A 23,178-nucleotide genomic window follows, 5' to 3' on the forward strand; every position below is an offset into this window, starting at 1 on the left:
TCTCTGTGGCATGTGAGCTCTTCCTGGATTAGGGATTGAATCTGTGTCTGCTGCATTAGCAGGCAAATTCTTTATCACTGAACTACCAGGAAAATCTTATGTCCATTTTTAATTGGGCTTTTTTAAAATATTAAGTTATATGAGGTTTCTATATGTTTTGTATATTAACCTGTTATCAGACATATCATTTACAAATATCTTCTCTCATTCAGAAAGTTGCCTTTTTTTTGTTGAGGATTTCCCATACTTATGTAAAAAGTATGAGATTTCCATGCATATGCAAAAGCTTTTAAGTTTCATTAGGTCACATTGGTTTGTTTTTACTTTTGTTTTCCTTGTCTGAGGAGACAGATCCATATAAATATTGCTAAGATTTATGTCAAAGAGTGAACTGCCTATATTTTCTTCTAGGAGTTTTATGGTTTTTCATCTTACACTTAGGTCTTTAATCTATTTTATTTTCATGTATGCTATAAGAAAATGTTCTACTTTCTTTTTTTTAATTTTTTTAAATAAAAGCCTGTCATTGTTTCCATTTTTTCCCTATCTATTTGCCAATTTTATTATTATTTTTTTATTTTTATTTTATTTTTTTTTTACCTTTAGGATCTTTTTTTTTAATTTTAAAATCTTTAATTCTTACATGTTTTCTTTTTTCTTTTTTTGCATGTATCAATCCAATTCTCCAACACCACTTATTGAAGAGACTGTTTTTTCTCATTATATATTTTTGCACCCTTTATCACAGATTGATTAAAGGTATTGGTGTGGGCTTATTTCCAGGATCTCTATTTTGTTTCATGGATCTGCATGTTTTTCTTGTGCTAGTTCCCTACTGTTTTGATTATTGTAGCTTTGTAGTATAGTCTGAAGTCAAGGAACATGATCCCTTCAAAGTTTATTCTTATTGTTCAAGAATGCTTTAGCTATTTGAGGTCTTTTTGATTCATACACATCTTAGGATTATTTGTTTTTGATCTATGGAAAACATCATGGGTATTTAAAATATAGTCATTTATGTATTAGAAAAATGAAAATTGTTTACTGAGAAAACTGGTAAAAGTAGTCAAGTCTTAGTTGTGACATGCAGGATCTTAATCGTGGTTTGTGAGTTTCTCTGTAGTTGAGGTGCATGGTCTCTGTAGTTGCAGCATGCAAGTTTTGTTGTCCCACAGCATGTGGGATATTATTTCTTTGACCAAGATCAAACCCATATTCCCTGTATTGGAATGTGGATTCTTAACCAGTGGAATCCCTGTCATGGGTATTTTGATGGAGGATTTTATTAAATCTGTAGATTGCTTCATGTAATATGAACATTTAACAATATTAATTCTTCTAACCCAGAAAAAAAACTGGATGTGTTTGAGTTATTTATTTATTTTTTTTCCAAATCAAAGCCCAAACCTAACAGGTTTTTTTCTCAAGAAAAATCCCCTTTGCAGAAGATATCCTGAAAGACAGCTTCATTGTTTATAGAAAAATAATCTGTCCTTGTCACCCTCGCTCATGTTCATCCACAGCAAAATACAAGGCTGCTCTCCCAGGAAGGCACTGGCAGTCCCTCATGGTCCAGTCTGGATGAGGCCTGAAGAGGTCCAGAGGCCCTGACCCCAGTGCCCATCAGCTGTCATCATCGTCTCCCTCTGACCCTGGCAAGTCATCTCCCATTTGTAGGAACCTCTAGACTGCACATCCCACATGTATTTCAGGGTCACCTTGAGTTCATCCATCTTATACCCAAAAAGCTTCAGTATGTGGGCCTGCTCTGGGATCAGCACATTGCCCTCTTTGCACACTTTGTAGTCGGACAGCAGGTTCACCACACCTTTCTTTGGGGCCGTTGGCAGACCCAGCTGCCTCAGGTGTGCCTCCATGGAATCTGATAACTGTCAAAGGAGCCCCAGGTCCAGATTATGGTGAAAGCAGACTATACTCAGATATAGTCCATTTCTGTGTATTTCATGAACCACTCATTTACTTCCTTCTTAGTTCCATTGGCAAAAAGGAGACCAACCTCACCCCTCAACTTCCTGCTGACCTGATGCAGATTGTCTTAGTATTCATCAGATGGGCTTTGACCCAAGTCCACCATCATCACTTTGTTTTTGCCAAAGAACATTAGACTGTGCTTCCAGGTACTGTGGATGTGCTTCAGCTTGTTCTCCCTCATGCTAGCCATGGAGAAGATGAAGAGGTACTTGTATGTGTTCACACATTCCTGAAGCTCTTTTATCAAGTTCTGTTTCATTTCCAAGGCTTTCTTGGCAGTTTTGGTTAGGAAGACTTTCTTGTTGCACTTGGACTTGGGCATCTCACTGCAGGCACCTAGATGTGTTTCATTTAAATGAATTATCCACAGTTCCCATCATCAAAGTCTTACAGTTTTCAGAGTACAAATCTTTCACCTTTTTGATTAATTTTATTTCTAAAAATGTTATTCTTATTGATGAGGTGGTAAATTGGATTGCTTTCTTGATATGTTTCAGATAGAAGTTATTAGTGTACAGAAAAGCAACAGACTTCTCTATATTAATCTTATATTCTGAAACTGCTGAATTCATGTATCAATTCTCATAGTTTTCTGGTGGAGACTTCAGCATATAGTTTCCTATCATTTGCAAATAGTTACAATTTTACTTTTTCCTTTCCAATTTGGATGGCTTTTACTTCTTTTTCTTTTCTGATTGCTGTGTCTAGGACTTCCAATTCTATGTTAAATAGAATGGTGAGATTGTGCATCGTTGTTTCTGATCTTGAAGGAAAAGTTTTGACATTTTCCCCATTGAGTGTGATGTTAGCTGTGGATTTGGTAACAACAGGCTTTAGTTCGCTGAGTTATGCTCCCTCCATAACAACTTTGCTGAAGGTTTTATCACAAACCAATATTGATTTTTTTTCAAATAGTTTTCTAATCTATTAAGGTAATCATGTGAATTTTATCATTGTGTGTGTGTGTGTGTGCGTGTGTGTGTGATGAATCACATTGATTGTGAACATTGAAAAATTCTTGCATTCCTGGAATAAATCTCTCTTCTTCACAGTGCATGGTTTTATTTATCTATTGCTGAATTTGGTTTGCTAGTCTTTCATTGAGTATTTTTGCACCTAGGAGCAGCAGGGGTATTGAGCTGTCATTTTCTTCTTTTTTTGGTAGTATTTTTGTCTAGTTTTGATATCATGGTAACCTTTCATTTAGTCATGGAAGATTATATGTTTCTAAAATTAATCTATTTATTCTAGGTTTTCCAGTTTCTGGGTGTATAACATTTCATATCATTTTCTTGTGATTATTTGTATTGTGTGGTATTGGTTGTAATTCTCTTACTTTTAGACTACTTTTGTTTATGTGAGCCCTTTCTTTTTTTTAATAATGAGTCTGACAAGTTTTATCAGTATCATTTACTATTTTATATAGAGTTTCATTGATTTTTCTCTACTTTTTGGCTTTTGTTTTATTTATTCCTGCTCTAGCCTTTATTATTTCCTTCTTGCTGCTGAATTTGAGTTTCGTTTGTTCTTTTCTTGTACCTTAAGATGAAAAGTTAGGTTGTTTGAGATTTTTTTTCTTCTACTTCGAGGTAATATAATATTGTTAAAAACTTCCCTCATAACTATTTTTCTATGTCTCAAAAATTTTGGAAAATTGTGTTTTAATTTTCTTTTGTCTCAACACAATATCTGATTTCCTATCTGAATTCTTCATTGACCCCCATTGTTCTATTTAGTAGCATTTCTCCATGTTTGAGTTTTTTTTTTTTTTTTCAGTTTTCTTCTATTAATTGATTTTTGGTATAGTATAGTGGATGGAAACAATGCTTGATATAATTTATATCTTCTTAAATTAATTGAGATTTTTTATTTGACATAGTATATGATCTATCCTGAAGAATATTCCACGTCCAATTTAAAAACATGTGCATGTTGCTGTTTAGGATGTAAAATCTTGTAGATATCCATTAAATTCATTTGGTTGTATGTTTCATTAAAGGCCACTGGTTATTTATTTTCTGTCTAGAAGTTCTATCTATTGATGCAAGTGCGGTAAAAAGTTCCCAACTACTATGGAATTACTGATTATTTCTGATTTACATCTATTAGTATTTGCTTTATATATTTAAGTGTTCCTACATTAGGTGCACATATATTTATTGTGTTATATCCTCTTCTTTGGTTGGCCTTTGTTGTAATTATATAATGCCCTTATTTGTCTTTATTATAAACTTTATTTCAGGTTCTAATTTGTCTGATGTGAGTATTGCTACACAAGCTTCTTTTCATTTCCATTTTCATGAAATAACTTTTCAATCGCTGTTCTTTCAGGGTGTGCATCGTTGGTTCTAAGTGAATCTCCTGTAGGCAGCACATAGATGTTTATTTTTACTTATTCCAATCTCCAACATAGCTCTTATGATTGGAGCATTTAGTACATTGATACTTAAAGTCATAATTGATAAGCATTTGCTTTTTTCTATTTTGTTACTTATGTTCTTGTTACTTTTGTAGCTCTTCTCTGTTCTTGTCTTCTGTTAGTCTCTGCCCTTGTGGTTTGATTTTTTAGTGTTCGGTTATAAAAACCTTTTTTTTTTTCTCTTTAATTTTTGTATATCTATTGTAGGTTTTTATTTTCATATCTACTTAATGATGGTCATTCAAATTGAAACACATTCTAAAGCTCAATACTTTTATTTCCCCCCACAGTGTGTGTTTTTATATTGTATTTTACAGCTTTTATATAACAAGTTCTAAGTTCTTCCACCTAAGTAGAACTGACTCAGATGTCTTCCTTTTCATGGCTGAGTAACATTCTATTGTGCATATGTACCACAACTACTTTATCCTTTCACCTGTTGATGGACATCTAGGTAGCTTCCATGTCCTAGTTATTGCATACAGTGTTGCAATGAACACAGGGCTACACATGTCTTTGTCAGTTATGGATTTCTCAGGGTATATGCCCAGTGGTGGGACTGCTGGGTCATATGGGTAGTTTTAGGGCTTTCCTGGTGTCTCAGCAGTAAAGAATCCCCCTACAATACAGGAGACGCAGGAGTCACAGATTCAATCCTAGGGTTGGGAAATTCTCCTGGAGGAGGGCGTGACAACACACTCCAGGCTTCTTGCTGGGAAAATCCCATCGACAGAGGAGCCTGGCATGATACAGTAAGTGGGGTCATGAATGGTTGGACATGACTGAAGAGACTGAGAATGCATGCACGTTGTAGATTCCTAGATTTTTAAGGCATCTCTATACTATTCTCCATAATGACTGTATCAATTATGTTCCGCCCAACAGCGTAAGAAGATTCCTTTTTCTCCACACCCTCTCCGGCATTCTGACACCTCACTGTATTTGTGACTTGCATTTCTCTAATGATGAGTGATATTGAGTAGCATCTCATGTGTTTTTTTGGTCATTTGTATGTTTTCTTTGGAGAAATAATCTGTTTAGATCTTCCATCCATTTTTTATTGCATTGTTTGTGTTTCTGGTATGGAACTGCCTGAGCTGCCATACATTTTGGAGATTAATCCTTTATCAATTGGTTCATTTGCAATTATCTTCTCCCATTCTGAGGGTTGTCTTTTCATCTTGTTCATAGTTTCCTTTGCTGTGCAAATCTTTTAAGTTAATTTAAGTCCCACTTTTAAATTTTTGTTTTATTTCCATTACTCTGCGAGGTGGATAGAAGAAGATACTGCCATGATTTATATCAAAGAGTGCTCTACCTATGTTTTCCTCCAAGAGTTGCTATATTTTCTTGCCTTATTTGAACTAGAATGACGATTTGTTTAAAAATTGTATGTATATTTATAGGTTACTATTTATACACAAACATTATGATAGCTACAAATCAGGAAGCTATAATAGATATGCAAACGAAAGAAAGAAAGAAAAAGACAACCCATAAAGAATTGATGAAAAGATGGATAAAAGAACAGAATAACCAAAAAATAGCAAGAAAACAAAATGATAATTAAGAAAGTGTCAATAAGTCTATGTCTATTAATAAAGATGGAGTGTAAATGAACTAAATGGTCTAATCAGAAAAAAAAAGAAGACCTATATATTGGCTGCCTACAAGAGATTAACTACAAAACAGGTCATACAGCCTGAAAGTGAAGAGACAGAAAAAGATAATCCATGTAAGTAAAAATGAAAAGATTATGGCAGCAAGACTATTATAAAACTTTAAAAGTAAGTCTGCAACAAAATGCAAAGGGGACATTATTTAATGATAAAGGAGTCAATCCGAGAGGATATAGCTTTCATAAAAATATATACACCTAATTATAAATAAACCATTAGCAGACATAAAGGGATAAATTGACAGTAATATAATAAGAGTAGAGGACTTTAATGCTTTTTAGCTTTTGGTTTTTGGGGGTAGTTTCATTTGCCGCCTCCTGTATAATATTACAGATCTCTGTCCATAGTTCTTCAGGTACACTGTTAACTAAATCTACTCCCTTGAGTCTAGTCCCGAGAAGTGAAAGTGTTTATCTGAGGAAGCTTTACAAATAGAGGAATAATGAAGAGAAGCAAAAAGCAAGGCAGACAGGGAAAGGAACATCCAATTAAATGCATACTTTCAAAGAATAGCTAGTAGAGACAAGTAGGACTTCTTCAATAAACAGTGCTTAACAATAGAAGAAAACAACAAAAAGATAAAGACTAGAGATCTCTTCAGGAAAACTTGAAGCATAAAGGGAACATTCCATCCAAAGATGAGCACAATAAAGAATAAAAATTGTAGAGACCGAGGAGATATTGAGTGCAATTGTGCGGTAGTTTGAGCATTCATTGGCATTGCCTTTCTTTGGGATTGGAATGAAAACTGACCTTTTCCAGTCCTGTGGCCATTGTTGAGTTTTCCAAATTTACTGGCATATTGAGTACAGCACTTTCACAGCATCATCTTTCAGAATTTGAAATAGCTAAACTGGAATTCCAGCACCTCCACTAGCTTTGTTCGTAGTGATGCTTTCTAAGGCCCACTTGACTTCACATTCCAGGCAGGATGTCTGGCTCTAGGTGAGTGATCACACCATTGTAATTATCTTGGTCATGAAGATCTTTTTTGTAAAGTTCTTCTGTGTATTCTTGCCACCTCTTCTTAATATATTCTGCTTCTGTTAGGTCCATATCATTTTTGTCTTTTATTGAGCCCATTCTCTTGGTATCTCTAATTTTCTTGAAGAGATCTCTAGTCTTTCCCATTCTGTTGTTTTCCTCTATTTCTTTGCATTGATCACTGAGGAAGGCTTTCTTATCTCTTCTTGCTATTTTTTGGAATTCTGTATTCAGATGCTTATATCTTTCCTTTTCTCCTTTGCCTTTTGCTTCTCTTCTTTTCACAGCTATTTGTAAGGCATGACTGAGTGACTGAACTGAACTGAACTGAGGAGACACTAAAGAGATCATGATGAGATGGAAAGAATACACAGAAGAACTGTATTTAAAGGATCTTAATGAACCAGATTACTGTGACAGTGTAGTTTTTCACCTAGGGCCAGACATTCTAGAGTGTGAAGTCAAGTAGGCCTTAAGAAACACTGTTGTTAATAAAACTAGTGAATGTGGAGAAATTCCAACCGACCTATTTAGATCCCCAAAGGATGATGCCATCAAGGTTTTTCATTCATTATGTCAGTAAATCTTGAAGACCCAGCAGTGACCTCAGGACTGGAAAAGATCAATTCTCATGCCAGTTCCCAAGAAGGGCAGTACCAAAGAGTGTGCTAACCATAGGACAATTGCACTCATACCCCAGGCTAGTAAGGTTATGCTTAAAACCCTGCATGCTAGGCTTTGGCATCATGCAAACCAAGAAATTCCAGATGTCCAAGGTGGGTTTAGAAAAAGAAGAAGAATTAGAGATCAGATTGCCAACATGCCCTGGATTACAGAGAAATCAAGGGAATTTAAGAAAAACATCTATCTCTGTTTCATTGACCATGCTAAGGTCTTTGACTATTTGGAACATGAAAAACTGTGGAAAGCTCTTAGATAGATGGGAATACCAGCCCATCTTACCTGTCTCCTGAAAAACCTGTATGTGGGCCAAGAAGCAACAGTTAAAACCCTGTATGGAACATCGTATTTGTTCAAGATCAAGAAAAGAGTAAGACAGGGCTGTCTGCTGTCACCCTGCTTGTTTAACCTACATGCTAAGTACATCATGAGAAACATGGGGTGGGATGAGTTACAAGCTGTAATCAAGATAGATGGGAGAAACATCAACAGCCTCAGATATGCAGATGATATCATTCTAATGGAAGAAAGTGAAGGGGAACTAAAGAACCTCTTGATGACAGTGAAGGAGGAGGTTGAAAGAACTGGCTTAAGACTAAATATTAGAAAAACAAAAAACAAAAAAACTAAGATTATGGCATCTGGTCCCATTACTGCATGACAAATAGAAAGGTAAAATGTGGAAGTAGTGACAGACTTCCTCTTCTTGGGCTCCAAAATCACTGCAGATGGTGATTGCAGCCATGAAATCAGAAGATGCTTGTTTCTTGGCAGGGAAGTGATGGCAAACCTAGACAGTGTGACAAAAAGCAGAGACTTTACTCTGCCAACAAATGTCTGTATAGTCAAAGCTATGGTCTTCGCAGTGGTCATGTACAGTTGTGAAACCTGAACCATAAAGAAGGCAGAATGCCAAAGAATTTATGCCTTCAAACTGTGGTGCTGAAGAAGACTCCTGAAAGTCCTTTGTACAGCAAGGAGATCAAACCTGTCAATCTTAAGGGAGATCAACCCTGAATATTCACTGGAAGGACTGATGCTAAAGCTGAAGCTCCAGTATTTTGGTCATCTAATGCAAACAGATGACTCATTGGAAAAGTCCCTAATGCTGGGACAGAAGGACAAGAGGGTGTCAGAGGATGAGATAGCTGGACAGCATCATTAATGCAATGAACATGAACTTGGGCAAACTTTGGGCAATGGTGAGGGACAGGAAGGCCTGGTGTACTGCAGTCCATGGAATTGCAAAGAGTTGGACACAACTGCATGACTGAACAACAGCAGAGAACTTTAATACTCTTACAAAAATGGATAAGTAATTCATACCAAAAAGATAAATAAACAGACAGTTCTCTTAAGTGACACATAAGACCAGATGGATTTAATAGATATCTGCAAAACATTCCATTCAAAACCATCAAAATGCACATTCTTTTAAACTGCTCATGGAACATTCTCAAGCATAGATCACATGGTAGGCCACAACACAAGTCTTAATAAATTAAAGAAGCTTGAAATCAAGCCTCTTTTCTGGCTACAACAGAATAAGAAATCAATTCAAAGAAAAAAAAAAAAAAAACTAACAAAACTGCAGTCCCTTACCAAGTCAGGACTTGCCATTATGCTAGGGGAAGCAGATCTTGCTCACAAATGTGTCTTAGACCCATGATTTCTGTATGGTCCTGCACAGTCAACGTGGAGACAATGGGACAATATCCCTGACAAATACATAGCAAGATCTTCTATACAATAATAACAAATCAAATTTAAAATACAGAAAAAAGACCATATATCATAATCAGGTAGAATTTATTCTAGGGATGCAAGAATGGTTTAATTTCCACAAAACAATCAGTGTGATATACCACAGTAAGAAAAGGACTTAAAAAAATAATCTCCTCATCTCAGTAGGTGCAGAAAAAGCATTTGATAATTTTTTTTTTCCATTCATGATTTAAAAACTCAACAAAATTATTCTAGAGGAAGCACAGCTCAATAGAATAAGGAAAATATATTACAAATAAACAGCCAACATCATTGGAGAAGGAAATGGCAACACAGTCCAGAATAAAAAATAAACACTCAACTCAAAGAGAAAGAAATCAATTATATTGATGATATTAAAGAACTATAGAAGAAAAAAAAAGGAGAGAACAGAATAAGATCTTACATAACTTTTTAAGTTGAACAATCCAAGCTTCCATTTCTCATACTTAGAAAGAATATTAATAAGACTGACTGGGAAAATGCAGTATTATGTTAAGCTTATACAGTATTTTTGAAGCTCAGCTGTAATTTATGCACCCATAGGTCACTATGTATGAATTGTTTTATTAAATAAAAATCTGAATTGCTCTTTTCTCCTTCCCCATTCATAATAGCCTGTTCCATGATTTATATTTAAACTACTGCAATACTTTCATTATTATTGTTAATTTTTTTCCTTTTTTTTTAAACTTTTTATTTTACACCAGAGTATAGTCGATTTACAATGTTGTTTAGTTTCAGGAGTACAGCAAAAGTGATTCAGTGATATATACATCTATTCTTTTTTAAATTCTTTTGCCAATTAAGTTGTTACATAATATTGACCAGATTTTCCTATGCTATATAGGAAGTACTTGTTTGTTACCCATTTTAAATATAACAGTGTGTACATGTTAATACCCTACTCCCTAAAATTCCCTCCCCCTGTCCCTTTCCCTGTGACAACTACAAGTTCATTCCCTCATATTCAAGTTTGTTTATATTTTATAAATATATTCATTTGGATCTTTTTCTTTTTTGGTTCCACATATAAGCAATACCATAGGGTATTTCTCTTTTTATGTCTGACTTACTTCACTCAATATGACACTCTCTAGGTCCATCCATATTTTTACAAATGGAATTTTTTTTTATTTTTAATGGCTGAGCAATATTCCATTGTACATATGTACCACATCTTCTTTATCCATTCACCTGTTGTTGGACACTTAGATCACTTCCAATTGTGGCTATTGGAAACAGTGTTGCAATGAACATTGAGATGCATACCCTTTCAGACTTTTTTTTTTTTTTTCCAGATATATGCCCAGGAATGAGACTGCAGGATCATATGATAGCTCTCTTTTTAGTTTTTTTTTTTTTTTTTTTTAAGGAACCTCCATATTGTTCTTCACAGTGGCTATGCCAATTTACATTCCCACCAAGAGTATAGAAGTGTTGCCTTCTCTTAACACCTTCTCCAGCATTTAAGATTTTTTTTTTTTTGAGGATAGCCATCCTGACTGCTGTGAGGGTATATCTCACTGTAGTTTTAATGTGCATTTCTCTGATGAAAAGCAATATTGAACATCTTTTCAAGTGCTTCTTGGCCTCCTGTATGACTTCTTTGTAGAAATGTCTATTTAGATCTTCCATTTTTTTTTTATTGGATTGTCTGTTTTGATGGCATTAAGCTGCATAAACTGTAAATTTTGGAGATTGATTTCTTGTCAGTCACATTATTTGCAAATATTTTCTCCCACTATGTGGATTATCTTTTTGTTTTATGGTTTCCTTCACTGTGTAGAAGCTTTAGAGTTTAATTAATTTCCATTTGTTTATTTTTGTTTTTATTTCCACTATTCTGGGAGATAGATCCAAAAAGATCTTGCTATGATTTATGTCACAGAATAGTCAGCCTATGTTTTCTTCTTAGAGTTTATAGTATCCCATCTGACATTTAGAACTTTAATCCATTTTGGGTTTATTTTTGTGTATGGTCTCAAAGAATGATCTAGTTTCAGTTTTTTACATGTAGCTGTCCAGTTTTCCCAGCACCACTTATTAAAAAGACTCTCTTTATTTCATTTTATAGTCTTGCCTCTTTTGTTATATATTAATTGGCTATAGGTTCATGGGTCTATTTCTGGGCAGCCTGTCCTGTTCCACCATTCTATATTTCTATTTTTGTGCCAGTACTATACTGTTTTGATGACTTTAGTTTTATATTATAATCTGAAGACAGGCACCTCGATTCTTTGAGCTCCGTTCTTATTTCTCAATATTGCTTTGGCTACTCAGGGTCTTTTGTGTCAAATTTTAAGGTTTTTTTTTTTTTTTAATCCTAGTTTTGTGAAAAATATCCTTTGTATTTTTCCATTGTACCAAGTGATTTCAATGTTTGATTGGAATACTGATTCCATTGAATAGTGATTCCATTGAATCTGTAGATTGCCTTGGGTAGTATAGACATTTTGAAAATACTGATTTTTCTGATACCCCCCAAATGATATATCTTTCCATTTGTTCATGTCATCTTTGATTTCTTCCATCAGTTTCTTATAATTTTCAGAGTATAAGTCTTTAAGTAGACTTATTCCTAGGCATTTTACCCTTTCAGATGTGATGGTAAATGGGATTATTTATTGGACTTCTCTTTCTGGCCTTTTGTTTTAGTGTATAGAAATGCAACAGATTTCTGTGTATTAATTTTGTAACCTGCAACTTTATCAAATTCATTATTGAAGTCTAGTAGTTTTCTGGTAGCAGCCTTAGCATTTTCTATTTAGCAGAAATATTTTAGCAGAAATATTTTCTATTTCTGCTGCATGTCTTCAGCAGACTGTGATAGTTTAAACTCTTTTTTTCCAGCTTAGATTGCTCTTATCACTTTTTCTTTACTGATTGCCATAGTTAAGGCTTCCTAAGCTATGTTAAATAAAGGTAGTGAGCATGAAAATCTTTATTTCATTCCTAATCTTAGGGGAAATGCTTTTAGCAATTCACCATTGAGTATGATGTTATCTATAGGTTTGTCATATATGACCTTTATCATGTTATGTTCCTTCTATGCTCACTTTCTTGAGAGTTTTTATTTTAAGTAGGTGTTGAATACTGTCAAAAGCTTTCCTACATCTATTGAGTTGATCATATAGTTTTTATTCTTCAATTGGTTGATGTGGTGTATCACATTTATTGATTTTGTGGATATTAAAAAATCCTTGCATCCTTGGGAAAAACATTTCTTGATCTTTTTAATATATTCTTGGATTCAGATTTGCTAGCATTTTGTTGAGGACTTTTGTGTATATGTTCATCAGTGATATTCCCTTAAAATTTTTATTTTTGTAAGCATCTTTGGTTTTGGTATCAGGGTGATGGTGCCCTTGCAGTGTGAACTTGGCAAGTTTTATTCCTCAGCAATTTTTTGGAAAAGTTTCTGAAAAATAAATGTTAGCTTTTCTTTAAATATTTGATAGAATCCCCCATGTGAAGCACACTGGTCCTGGAGTTTTCTTTTTGGAAGTTTTAAAATCAGAGTTTAAATTTCAGTATTGTGATTGCTATGTTCATATTTTGTATTTCTTCCTATTACAGTCATGGAAATTGTACCTATGAATCTGTCCATTTTTTCCATGTTGTCCATTTCATTGGCATAAAGTACCTCATTGTGGTCTCTTGTGATCCTTTGTCTTATCATGGTGTTATTTGTAACTTCTCCTTTTTCATTTCTGATTTTACTGATTAGAGTCCTCTGTCTTGTTTGTTTGTTTGTTTATTTTTTCCTTGATGAGTCTGGCTAAAAGTTTATCAATTTTATTTTTTCAAAGAACCAGCTTTTAGTTTCATTGATCTTTGATATTGTCTTCCCCACTATTGTAGTCAATTTATCTCTTTATGACTGTTAGCATTTGCTTTATATATTGAGGTGCTCCTATGTTGGGTGCATATATATTTACAATTATTATGTCTTCTTCTTGAATTAATCTCTGGGTAATTATGTAGTGTTATTCTTTGTCTCTTATTTTAAAGTCTTTTTTTTTTTTTTGATATGAGTATTGGTAATCTAGCTTTCTTTTTGATTTCCATTTGCATGGAGTACCTATTTTCAACCCCTCACTTCCAGTCTATGACTCAAATTGTTTTGTTTTGATCTGTTAGGTCTGAGGTGGGTCTCTTGTGGACAACATCTATATGGCTGTTGATTTTGTATCCATTCAACCTGTCTATGTCTCTTGTTTGGAGCAATCAATCCATTTACATTTAAGGTAATTATTAATATGTATGTTTCTATGGTTAATTTGTTAATTGTTTTTGGTCTATTTTTGTAAGTCTTTATCATTCCCTCATCTTTTTTTCTCTGCTCTTGGGTGTCTTATTTAGAGAAGTTCCTTTAGAAATTGTTGTAAACTGCTTTAGTGGTGCTGAATTCTCTTAGCTTGTGTGTCCTTTAACCTTACCGTTCTTTCTCAAAATTGTTTTGAGTTTCACTTTAAATTAAAGGAGGTAGTCATCAAAATGGCAATACATTGAAGAGTTAACTGACTTCAGTCTTCCTCACAAGAAGACCATACAGTAATTTAACATATATAAGACATTATTATAAAAGTGCCAGAACCTAGGCTCGGTGTGGAGCATGGGCTGTAGCACTTCCATCGACATCAGAGACCAAGATGAACTGTATTAGAAGGTAAAGAGGAGCAGCCACATTTTGACCACATTAACCTTCCCCATGCTTGCACAGGGAAGCATCATGAGGATTCTCTTAAGATTGCTGCTTCTCTGGTGGGAAAATGCTAACCCAAGGTGAACATCTGGCTCCCTTCAAATTATCAAACACTTTCCAGGAAGCTCAATGGAGTCTGATACCACAAGGATTACTGGGGGAACCTGTGGATCTATAACACAGGATTTCAGATAGAGACTGAGAAGGGGAAGAGGCTTATAGCAACCTGTGTCCACATATTGACAGTCTTAATTTCTGCTTGCAGTGGTGACTGAACAGAGATTTAGGCCAGAAATTAGCAGCTTTGTCCATTTTTAGAGCCAAACTAGTGGTCCTCTATGACCAACGAGTTTGTCTGGCAGTTATGCTTGATTTGGAAACACAGCCAGCGGGCTATACCAGCTGTGGAGCACATCCTAAGGCTCTATCCAGACAAGGGGAAAAATTTGCTCTCCTATCCAACTCCTAAGTTTAATCTTCAGTGTTACTCTGTGGAGCATATCCTGCATCTCTGTTTAGTTCAGTGACCATACCCAGAAACAGAGCTCAGCATATATTTTTGTGTAATTGCCGAATATAGCCTGTGGAGGCAGGGAGTCCAGCCAGAGGCCCTAACCAATTAGGAAGCATAGCCTATAAACCTACCTAACCAGGAAGTCTAGACAGAAGACTCCACTAACACAAAGCATTATCTTCAACTCCAATCAACTTTGGGGTATAGCTAGTGACCCTGCCCAACTAGGGCAGGAATTCACCAATGTTACCCAACTGCTGACCACAGCCAAAACTATCCAACTGCAAACCTCAGGTTGTTTCTTCAGTCAACTTTGGAGCACAATCTGTCGTTCCTTGCCCTGACATTTGCAACAACTTGGATGAATCACTTACACTAAGTGAAATATCAGACAGACAAAGGCAAACACTATGTAATCTCACTTTTATGTGGAATTTTAAACTGAATTCATAGAAACAGAGATAGTAGGTTGGTGGTTGCCAAGGATAGTTCAGTTCAGTTCAGTCACTCAGTCGTGTCATACTATTTGCAACCCCATGAACAGTAGCACACCAGGCCTCCCTGTCCATCACCAACTCCTGGAGTTCACTCAGACTCACGTCCATCGAGTCAGTGATTCCATCCAGCCATCTCATCCTCTGTCGTCCCCTTCTCCTCCTGCCCCCAATCCCTCCCAGCATCAGAGTCTTTTCCAATGAGTCAACTCTTCACATGAGGTGGCCAAAGTACCGGAGTTTCAGCTTCAGCATCATTCCCTCCAAAGAAAACCCATTGCTGATCTCCTTCAGAATGAACTGGTTGGATCTCCTTGCAGTCCAAGGAACTCTCAAGAGTCTTCTCCAACACTACAGTTCAAACGCATCAATTCATCAGTGCTCAGCTTTCTTCACAGTACAACTCTCACATCAATACATGAACATTGGAAAAACCATAGCCTTGAAGATGGACCTTTGTTGGCAGAGTAATGTCTCTGCTTTTCAATATACTATCTAGTTTGGTCATAACTTTTCTTCCAAGGAGAAAGCGTATTTTAATTTCATGGCTGCAGTCACCATCTGCAGTGATTTTGGAGCCCCCCAAAATAAAGTTTGACACTATTTCCACCGTTTCCCTATCTATTTCTCATGAAGTGATGGGACCAGATGCCATGATCTTCGTTTTCTGAATGTTGAGCTTTAAGCCAACCTTTTTCACTCTCCACTTTCAGTTTCCTCAAGAGGATTTTCAGTTCCTCTTCACTTTCTGCCATAAGGGTGGTGTCATATGCATATCTGAGGTTATTGGTATTTCTCCCAGCAATCTTGATTTCAGCTTGTGCTTCTTCAAGCAAAAAGCAAGGGAGGAAAGGAAAGATGCAAGCATCTGAATGCAGAGTTCCAAAGAATAGCAAGAAGAGATAAGAAAGCCTTCCTTAGTGATCAAAGTAAAGAAATAGAGGAAAACAACAGAATGGGAAAGACTAGAGATCTCTTCAAGAAAATTAGAGATACTAAGGGAACATTTAATAAAGGACAGAAATGGTATGGACCTAACAGAAGCAGAATATATTAAGAAGAGGTGGCAATAATACACAGATGAACTATACAAAAAAGATCTTCACGAGCCAGATAATCACGATGGTGTGATCACTCACCTAGAGCCATACAGCCTGGAAGGTAAAGTCAAATGGGCCTTAGAAAGCATCACTAAGAACAAAGCTAGTGTAGGTGATGGCATTCCAGTTGAGCTCTTTCAAATCCTGAACGATGATGTTGTGAAAGTGCTACACTCAATATGCCAGCAAATTTGGAAAACTCAGCAGTGGCCACAGGACTGGAAAAAGTCAGTTTTCATTCCAATTCCAAAGAAAGACAATGCTAAGAATGCTCAAACTACCACACAATTTTACTCATCTCACACGCTAGTAGAGTAATGCTCAAAATTCTCCAAGCCAGGCTTCAGCAATACGTGAACCATGAACTCCCTGATGTTCAAGCTGGTTTTAGAAAAGGCAGAGAAATCAGAGATCCAATTGCCAACATCCGCTGGATCATGGAAAAAGCAAGAGAGTTCCAGAAAAACATCTATTTCTGCGTTATTGACTATGCCAAAGCCTTTTACTGTTTGGATCATAATAGACTGTGGAAAATTCTGAAAGAGATGGGAATACCAGACTACCTGAGCTGCCTCTTGAGAAACCTATATGCAGGTCAGGAAGCAACAGTTAGAACTGGACATGGAACAATGGACTGGTTCCAAATAGGAAAAGGAGTACATCAAGGCTGTATATTGTCACCCTGCTTATTTAACTTATATGCAGAGTGCCAGGGATAAGGTGTGCCTAAAATGAGTAGCAATGGTCATAGAGCACAAACTCCCAGTTATAAGTTGAATATGTTACTAAGGTCTAAATACAGTATGCAGACTTCCTGATAATGCTTTATTATATACTGTACTGAATACAATGTTATGTCATTTATATATCAACAAAGCTAGGAAAAATCAAGGTAAGGATCAAAATTAACTTTTCCTCACCAATGTCGAACTGATCCAGTATTATTTATTGTAAATATTACTCTTCTTCCCCCTCCACCCCTGAATTCCTACCTACTCAGTTTTGACACTGTTTAGTTTTGTACATAGAAACAATATTATCTTCTGTTGAATAGTCTATTATTACACAATACCTAAACAATTATTTTAAAATGCTCTCCTTTGTACTAGATTGGTTTCTTTCTTAGTTTTACATCTTGATCCATTTATTTCATTTTTACTACTGACTCCCTGATTCAACTAATAGAGTTATATCTGGAAGCTAAGGATGAGAGTGAAAGGGCAGATAGTATGTACTTTTCTTCTATCAAGTTCTCCTTTTCATGAAAGAAGACAGATTTTTCTGAACCTGAATCTGAATAATGGTACTTACATTTCTAATAAAATGCTATGTAGAAAGTAATTGCAAATTTCCTGTTTATCAGTTCATCTCTTCAGAATGCCTGGCACACTTAGCCTCATTCATTTATTAATAAAGACTGGCAAATTCTGCAATAGAATTCTTTCAAATCTCAGAAATCAGGCTTCTTTACTTCAGACCATATTACAAAGCCACAGTAATCAAAATAATAGAATACTGACACAAAAATGCAAACATAGTTCAATAGAATAGATAAGAAGCCCAGAAATAAACCCACATGCCTATGGTCAACTTATGGACAAAGGAGACAAGAATATATAATGGAGAAAAGACAATCTTTTCAAGTGGTACTGGAAAAACTGGACAGGTACATGCAAAAGAATGAAATTAGAACATTGTCTAGCATAATACACAAAAGTAAACTCAAAATGGAGTGAAGACCTAAATGTAAATCTGAATACTATTAACTCTTGAGGAAAGCATATATAGAACACAGTTTGACATAAATAGCAGCAAGATCTTCTCTGATCCATCTCCCAGAGTATTGGAAATAAAACAAAAGTAAACAAATTGGACAAAATTAAGTTTAAAAACTTCTGCACAACAAATGAAATCATAAACAAAATGAAAAGGCCTTGTCTCCCACAGAATGTAAATTAAGCTACTGAAAGAGATTTTCAAAACACTCAAACAGCTCATGCAGCTCAATATTAAAAAATCTAAAAATCCAAGTAGAAAATCTAAATAGATGTTTCTTCAAAGAAGACATACAGATGGCTATAGAGCAAAGAACAATTCAAAATATTTCAAATTATTAGAGAAATGCAAATCAAAATTACAATGAGATATCACCTCACATCAGTCAGAATGGCCATCATCAAAAAGTCTGCAAACAATAAATGGTGGAGAGGGTGTGGAGAAAATGAACCTCATTACATTGTTCTTGAGAATGTAAAGTGGTATGCTATTATGCAGAACCATGTGGGGTTTCCTTTAAAAACTAAATATTCAATTACCATATGAACCAGGAGTCCCACTCCTGGATATAAATTCAGAGAATACTATAACTCAAAAAGATGTATGAACCCAGATGTTCATTGCTGCACTATTTACAACAATTAAGATATAGAAGCAAACTAAATGTCCATCAACAGAGGAATGGATAAAGAGCACAGGGAGCATATATACAATCGAATATTACTCAGCCATTAAAAAGAATGAAATCATGTCATTTACAGTAATATAGATGGACCTGGAGATTATCATACTAATTGAAATAAGTCAGACAGAGAAAGACATGTATCATATCATATCACTTATGTGTGAAGTCTAAAAACTGATACAAATGAGCTTATTTACAAGCAGAAATAGACTTGCAGACTTTGAAAGCAAGGTTACCAAGTTATGGTTACCAAAGGAGATAAGTTGGAGGGAGGGATAAACTAGGAGATTGGGATTAACATGTAGACACTACTATATATAAAATAAATAATCAAAAGTATCTACTGTATAGCACAGGAAATTCTACTCACTATTATGTAATAATCTACATGGGAACAGAATTTGAAATAAATGGCTATATGTATAACTGAATCACATTGCGGTACACCTGATACTAACAAAACATGGTAAATAAACTATTCTTCAGTATAAAATAAGAATTAACACAAGAATTCTTCCAGTTGTCATAAGTAAACTAGGGTAACTTTACACCATATGCTAGCAGTAACTGTTGCTCTTGTTTAGTCTCTTAGTCCTTTCTGACTTATTGCAACGCTATGGACTGCAGCAGGCCAAGCTTCCCTGTCCTTTACTATCTCCCAGAGTTTGCTCAAATTCATATCCATTGAGTAAGTGATGCTAACCATCTCATTTTCTGCCACTATTTTCTCCTTTTGTTCTCAATCATTCCCAGAATCAGGGTTTTTTTTTTTTTTTTTTTTTTCAACGAGTCAACTCTTTGCATCAGGTGGCCAATGAATGCATTGGCGCCTCAGCTTCAGTATCACTACTTCCAATGAATATTCAAGGTTGATTTCCTTTAGGATTGACTAGTATTATCTCCTTGCAGTCTAAGGAGCTCTCAAGAGTCATCTCCAGCACCACAGTTCAAAAGCATCAGCTTTTCGGCACTCAGTCTTCTTTATGGCCCAACTCTCACATACTTACATGAAAACTGGGAAAACCATAGCTTTAATTAGATGGACCTTTGTTGGTAGTCTCTTCTTTTTAATGTACTATCTAGGTTTGTCATAGCATTTCTTCCAGGCAGCGAACATCTTTTCATTTCATGGCTGCAATCATTGTCCACAGTGATTTTTAAGCCCAAGAAAATGAAACTTGTCACTGTTTCCACTTTTTGCCTATATATTTGCCATGAAGTGATGGGACCATTTGCCTGGATATTAGCTTTTTGAATGTTGAATTTTAAGCCAGCTTTTCCGTTCTTCTATTTACCTTCATCAAGAGATTCTATAGTTCTTCAATTTTTGCCATTAGAGTATATCATCTGCATATCTGAGGTTATTGATATTTTTCCTGGTAATCTTGATTCCAGCTTGTGCTTCATCCAGCCTGGCATTTCACATGATGTATTCTGCATAGCAGTCAAACAAGCAGAGTGAAAATATGCAGCCTTGACATATTCCTTTTCAAATTTTGAACTATAGTTCCATGTCCAATACTAACTGTTGCTTTTTTCCTGTGTACAGATTTCTCAGGAACAAGTAAGGTGGTCTGGTGTTCCCCTCTCTTTAAGAATTTTCCACAGTTTGTTGTGATCCACACAGTCAAAGGCTTTAACATAGTCAATGAAGTAGAAGTAGATTTTTTCTTTTTTTGGAATTCCTTTGCCTTTTTTTTTTTTTTAATTCAATGGAAGTTGGCAATTTGATCTATGATTTCTCTGCATTTTCCAAATCCAGTCAGCTTGTACATCTGGAAGTGTTCAGTTCATGTACTGTTGAAGCCTAACTTGAAGGATTTTGAGCATTATCCCGCTAACCTGTGAAATTAGTGCAATTGTATGGCAGCTTAAACATTCTTTGGCATTGCCTTTCTTTTTAATTGGAATGAAAACTGACCTTTTTGTCCTGTGGCCACTGTTGAGTTTTCCAAATTTGCTGACATATTGAGTACAGCACCATCTTTTAAGATTTTAAAGAGCTCAGTTTAGATTCCAACACCTACACTTTAACAGAACCACCTTTTAAGATAATAAACAGCTATTCTGGAATTCCATTACCTCCACTAGCTGTGTTCAGAGTAATACTTTCTAAGGCCCACTTGACTTTGCATCCCAGGATATCTGGCTCTAGGGGGATGACCACATTATTGTGGTTGTCTGGGTCATTAGAACCATTTTTGTATAGTTCTTCTGTGTAGTCTTGCCACCTTTAAAGAAAACTCTTCTGCTTTGTTAGGCCCTTGCCATTGGTGTCCTTTACTGTGCCCATCTTTGCATGAAATTTTCCCTTCATATGTGTGCGTGTTGTCACCTCAGTCGTCTAATTCTTTGTGACCCTGTGAACTGTGTCCTGCCAAGCTCCTCTGTCCATGGGGATTTGCCAGGTAAGAATAATGGAGGGGGCTGCCATGCCCTCCTCCAGGGAATCTTTCCCACCCAGGGATTGAACCCATGATTTGTGTGGCTCCTGCATTGCAGGCAGATTCTTTACCAGTGAAGTTTCATCCCTTGGTATAGGATGACCCAAAAAAGAAGGAAATCTAAACCCTGAAGGGGACTGTTCTCACATTGCAGAGTGTATTCATGGATATAATACAGGAATGCTTTTCTTAAATAAATTAAGCCATAAGTGTACAAATTCAAAAAAATACTATGTGATCAAATGGGTGGCGGGAGAACTGCTAAAGCATGACAGTCATAGAAGTTACAGTGAATTTCAAAATATAAAAATTAACACTACTGTAATCTAGGTAGAACAGAAATACCTTTAAAAAAAAAAAGGTTTAACAGTTCTCAGCAACAATTCAACAGAAGAATATGTTAAAATAATATTTTCAGAATTGTGAGATAAGTGAATACAGAGATTTCATACCCTGCTAAGTTATTGTATAATGGTGTAGAAAATAATGTCTGTAATTTAGTAATATAAAGGCTGCATATTGTCACCCTGCTTATTTAACTTATATGCAGATTACATCATGAGATATGCCAGGTTAGAAGATTCACATGCTGGAATTAAGATTGCCAGGAGAAATGTCAACAACCTCATATATGCATATGATACCACTCTAATGGCAGAAAGTATAGAGGAACTGAAGAGACTTTTGATGAAGTTAAAAAAGGAGAGTGAAGAAAAAGCTGGCTTAAAACTAAACAATCCACAAACAAAGATCATGGCATCTGGTCCTATCACTTCATGGCAAATAGACGGAGAAAAAGTGGATAGTGTGAGAGACGCTTGCTTTTTGGAAGGAAAGCTATGGCAAACCTACAGAGTATATTAAAATGTAGAGACATCATGTTGCCGACAAAGGTCCATATAGTCAAAGCTATGGTTTTTCCAGTTGTCATGTAGGATATGAGAGTTGGATCATAAAGAAAACTGGGCACCAAAGAATTGATTCTTTCAAACTGTGATGCTGGAGAAGATGCTTGAGAGTACCTTAGACAGCAAAGATAGTAAACCACTCAATCCTAAAGGAAATCAACCCTGAATATCATTGGAAGGGCTGATGCTGAAGATGAAGCTCCAATACTTTGGATATCTGATGGACAGAGCCAATTCATTGTAAAAAGACTCATGCTGAGAAAGATTGAGGGAAGTGGAGAAGGGGATGAGAGAGGATGAGATGATTGGATGGCATCACCCACACAAGGTGCATGAATTTGAGCAAACTCTGGGAGATAGTGAAGGACAGGGAAGTCTGGCATGCTGCCGTGAATGGGGTCACAGAGAGCCAGACATAACTTAGCACCTGAACAACAATAACAATTTAAGAACTTAGAGGAAAATTGCACTCAGATGGATTGATTGAATCCTTTTTGGAAATCTAGCCAATCAGAAGAAAGAGAAAATGGAAAATAGAATCAAAATGAATGTCAGTAATTTAGAAGATAAAAGAAATAGCAGTGATCATTGTATGTATGTAAATATAGAAAATAAATTTTACAATCCATACTAGACTGACTGTAATGCAAAAAAGTATAAAAACTGACTGTAAAATGTAATAACTAATCAAAATCAAGAATAAGAAAATACAATATATAAAGGCATTTTAAGTTTAATTATGTACTCATTTTTCAAGTCATGGTATCAATAAATACTATTGAAATTGCTAAATTATTAAATAGAGTTTAGATATATTACTTTAAAGTTATAAGATATTACTAAGTAATCACTGGCTGCTGCTAAGTCGCTTCAGTCGTGTCCAATTCTGTGTGACCCTAGAGATGACAGCCCACCAGGCTGCCCCGTTTCTGGGATTCTCCAGGCAAGAACGCTGGAGTGGGTTGTCACACTGGAGAGTCCACAATTTTAATTCAAAGCTTTGATATTAACAAAAATGAGACAAAGCAAA

The 23,178-nt window shown here is 35.6% G+C and overlaps 1 pseudogene; it reads right to left on the minus strand.

Annotated features, from left to right (window-relative positions):
* Positions 1-1,623: 1,623 nt before the first annotated feature.
* LOC138083547 (mRNA turnover protein 4 homolog) lies at positions 1,624-2,314 on the minus strand (annotated as a pseudogene).
* Between the last annotated feature and the right edge of the window lie 20,864 nt (positions 2,315-23,178).

Source organism: Capricornis sumatraensis, chromosome 8, assembly GCF_032405125.1.
Source record: "Capricornis sumatraensis isolate serow.1 chromosome 8, serow.2, whole genome shotgun sequence".
Taxonomy (NCBI): Eukaryota; Metazoa; Chordata; class Mammalia; order Artiodactyla; family Bovidae; genus Capricornis; species Capricornis sumatraensis.